This window comes from Triplophysa dalaica, chromosome 10, assembly GCF_015846415.1.
Source record: "Triplophysa dalaica isolate WHDGS20190420 chromosome 10, ASM1584641v1, whole genome shotgun sequence".
Taxonomy (NCBI): Eukaryota; Metazoa; Chordata; class Actinopteri; order Cypriniformes; family Nemacheilidae; genus Triplophysa; species Triplophysa dalaica.
Window position 1 is genome coordinate 12,019,869 of NC_079551.1, and position 4,573 is coordinate 12,024,441.

General features: G+C 34.4%; 1 long non-coding RNA gene across 1 annotated transcript; it reads right to left on the reverse strand.

The window, feature by feature from the left end:
* Positions 1 to 2,376: 2,376 nt before the first annotated feature.
* On the reverse strand, positions 2,377 to 4,052 carry LOC130430416 (uncharacterized). Its single transcript, XR_008907785.1, has 2 exons — positions 2,847 to 4,052; positions 2,377 to 2,539 (listed from the first exon to the last, which is right to left on the reverse strand). It is a non-coding gene; the product is annotated as an uncharacterized LOC130430416 (long non-coding RNA).
* Positions 4,053 to 4,573: the final 521 nt, after the last annotated feature.

The window sequence follows — 4,573 nt, forward strand, 5'->3', positions numbered from 1 at the left end:
AGAAAAGAGGTTTAGTGGAAAATATGTTTGTTAAGCCTGAAATGAAGGAAACTTTGGGTTTTCCTTTTCAGAATGCGAGGTCACTTATACTTAGTAGGGTCTTCACGATTACGAAATAATCGTATCATCTATTGTTTGACCTCATTGCAATTATTTCACGTCTCTTTAGAAGACACAAGGGGGAGCTGCAGTGCCTGCATATTGTATATTTTAGTGCATTTATTGTAACCTAAGTATGATCATACCGGTAAAATGTACCAACAATCACTTAAAAACACTTTAAAGCATATACCATAAAAAACCTGTAGTTTATTAAGGTAGAAGTAAAATGTTATTTTATTCTTGCAAGTGAGAAAAAACAGACTTGAAGGTTTTCTATGACTGATGGCAATTTAATGGTGATTCAATTCACTCCTGATCAAACTGGTTTTACATGTATTTGGCGGCTGTATTTTTATTTACATGTAAAAGCCTAAATGTGACCCCATTTTTTTAAGAGAAGGTAAAACAGTCCTATATTCAGAACAATATGGATGTTTTAAAGCCGAATAAAAAATGTTTTTAATAAAAAAAACAGACATTAATCGCAAAGACTTTTTAGACAATCATCAGCCAAATGACAGCCCTAATACGCCGAGTCAGTAACCAGGGTAACTTACTCTTTGAACCTAACCTGGTCGGGAGCAGGTTTACTTTGCTTCCTCTTTTAAAGCACAAGCGGTGTAACTCATTCATTAATTGTCCTCATTCTTTAATCGCTCTGGATAAAAGCGTCTGCTAAAATGACTAAATGTTAATTAAAATAAAAAAAATGAATCAAAGGTGCCCCAGAACTGATTGCTGTCCTAACTTCTTCAAAATTCCGTCTTTTGTGTTTTACAGAACAAAAAAAACGATTAAGTATTTTTTCCTAATATGGGAGTCAATGGGGGGCGAGATCTGTCTGGTAATAAGCATTCTTTCAAATATCTTTCTCTGTGTTCATCAGAACAAAGAAATGTATACAGATTTGAAACAACTCAAAGGTGATCCTCGAATGATCCTCACGCATTTTCCATCCTCTTAGACTCATGCATTAAGAGACAAAAATAGCTAGCAATCTACATTTTAAAGTGTCATTCATTCTTACGCATTCATCCGGGCAGCAATTGATTCCCATGCTGTGCCTGTCTTGCCTTTGCGATGGCAGCGGTGTTGGTTTTGTCTCCAAAAATGTGCTTGTGTTATCTTTGAGCTTTGACGATTATCTCCAGTTCCAGGGGCAAGAAATATGACGAGCATTTGAATTCGGTGACCATGGTAAATCGAGGAATCGGAGCTCTATTGATGACAGCTTTTTTTGATGAAGGCTTTTTTTGTTGTCAGGCATACGTGCAGCTCAATGTTAACTTGCTCTGAGTTAATGAAACTAACCCAGAACAGCTGTAATGGAACCTTAAACTCAGAGTTTCCTATTTTGGGGTTTGTTTACCCAGAGGTCAGGGTTCATCTTAAAATTTGTTGAACTTCCTTTCTGGAATATACCCCAGGTCTGATGAATGAGTTATGCGACCCTGCATAACAAAACTTATGTGTAATTTTTTCGAAATCGAGATGTTAACATCATTTGAAAGCTGGATAATGAAGCTTTCTACTGATGTAAGGGTTGTTAAGATGCTACCTGGCGGAGATATAAAGGTTTGAAACCCTGGAATCATGTGGTGCAAAAGAATCAAAATATTGAGAAAAATGCCTTTGAAGTTGTTAATAAGAAACTCTGTTACTGGCCATAATCTCACATCGATTAAAATTGTATATATTTAAGGTAGGAAATTAACTAAATGTCTTCATGGAACATGATCTTTACTTAATATCCTAATTATTTTTGACATAAAAGAAAAAATCTATCATTTGGACCCACACAATGTATTTTGGCTTTAACGAAAAATGTTCCCGTGCTAAGACTAAATTTACTGGCTGTGCGTAGGAAAGATTTAAAGATTTGGCCTTTTGTTTCAGGTTTTGAGAAAACGAGCCATGGTTGTTGGATGATTCGCTCCTAAACGGTTCACCTGATTAGTTGATTAATTGAACTCAAGAGAAATAAATATTTAAAATTCTGCTGTTTAATTATACTAAACAAACTACATTTGTTTCTGATTCCACCATGCATATTTAATAATAAAAGGAAACTTTCAACTAGATCAAGTCGCACAGATTCTTATATTCATTGATAATTATGGGAAATGGGTTATTATATCATCACTCTGGTGTTTTATTTGTGAGTTTGTGGATGCAGGACATCTCATGTCAGTTCAATCTTGATGGAAGTTTCCAGCCTCTCATTTGTTATGCAGCTGTGATGTCAAGTAGAAATAAACACAAGATCAAACTGACAAAACATCTATGAAAGTTCAATATTGTCAATTCATACGAATTATCCTCTTTTATTCCTCATATTGTGGATGCTGTTGTAATGGTCCTGAACCTGTGATCCGATTGGTCATCTCTGCTGTGGTGGGCGTGGCTACTGTCGCAGTACTGGTGTATGACGTCAGATCTAGAAAGGTTCAGATTTGAGCATCATATCTTCCCTGATAATATTGTACACAGTCACATCTACTGTAGCTTACACGTGTGTCTATGAGTCTGTACATGAGCAACATTTAACACTTTTAAATGACAAACTTTAGCTTTTGATTTAACTTTTTAAATCTGGGCTTGTATTCACAAAACATTTTAACATCTTAACAATTTCTCCTAAATGTAGTCTATTAGTAAAAGTGTTTAGTAAAGAGTTATATTAACCCTTGTATAGAGTTCAGTTTTTGTTTATTAGCCAATAAATAAATACGCCACTCACTCACCAGTGACATTAATGCAGAATGTCCTTTGTAACATCAAACTTCTGCCGTTGACGTTCACTTCACTTATTCTCCAGATTGATCGAGTCTGATGTTTGCGATGTTCAGGTGTCCGGTCTGATGATTCACATCACAGTTTGTGAATCTCGAGTGAGTTAAACATCGCCATTGAACTCACGGTATGACAACATTTGTCTGTATTTTAAGAACAGGTTGCAGAGTGAAATAATCTCCCTCCATCAATGACACTGTGCTCATTTCTGTCTCAACACCAAACAAACAAACAAACAGAAACACATTACATGTAAAACATTGTCAATAATTTCCAAATAGTGGAAGTTGACATATACTATAGTGTCCAATCTACATCAAAATCTAAATGGTCATAATCAAGGTTGCGGATTGTAGATTTGTGTAAAATCGAGTTACATTGTATATAGCATGTGCCATATTGTGTGCACATGTGTCAAGATTGGATCGAGTAGGTCCAGTAGTGCTGCCATAAATGTGAATTGTAAATACTAAAATATTCAAAAGATTGTTTAACTTTAATATAATCATAATATATATAAATTAGTGAATGTGTTGTTTGATGTGTTTACTGCTGTTTTTAATAACTGGACATGTTGTAACCTAGACTAGGTAGGCTGAAGGTTAAACACTGAAATGAAACCTTTTTTAATCATAAATTACATCATCGAAATGCTGCTGTTGTTCGCTTCTGCGATATTTAACACATCTGAAGTTTAATCCTTCAACAAACAAGATCAAATAAACCTTCAAAAATTATTATTTATTAATGCATACATTTGGGGATTTTCCAGAACAATATATTAACTCTTCACAGACTTTGAATCCAATGCTCACAAGAGAAGACATGAATCACTCACCACTGACAGAAACTCTGAATGTCTTTTTCTTTTCTGTGCTGGCTGTGATTTGCAGTTTATATTCTCCAGAGTCTTCAGATGTGATGTTTTGGATGATGAGAGATCCGGTCTGACGGTCCACCTTCAGTCTGTCTCTGAATCTCTCATCGGGGTATTCTACTGGACAATCTTCACGTTCTATATCAATCTTTGCTATAATTGTGTCTTTAAACGTCCACTCTAGATTAGAAGCTCTCTTTATATCATCGGGATTAATAGGAAGAGTGGCAGATTCTTCCTCCATCACTGACACTTTAACATCATCAGCACCAAACATATGGAGGACCAGGAGAGTCATGTGTAAAGTAATAAAGCATTTCATTGTTTAATAACTTATTCTTCAATAAAAATAGGCATTAATCCATTTATTTCTAATTTCATTTTTTAATGGGCAATAAAAAGCGTGATTGTAAAAATAATTATTAAATGAAATATTAATCCATCAATAAATACTTCAATTTAAAAAGGGACTTTTAAAAATCAACATAAAACACGAAATAAATCAATCTTTTTAAAGCGCATTAATGAATTCCTTTATAAATAGTGGAATTTCAAAATCTATTTCAAAATGCGATTTAAAAAGAGGAATAAATAATTGGATTTACAAATTAAACTAGAAATAAAAGTTTTAATCCGTCATTTAAAAGACTATTTCTTTTAGCATTTGCATTTCCATTTCCCCTCTGCATTTCCTTATCCGATTTGCTATTCGATTTGCCAAGTCATTTAGCTTTTCCTTTTAGCCTCTCTATTTACCATTTCCGTGACACTCTGGGGCCTTGCATGCTCAAACGTGGTAAA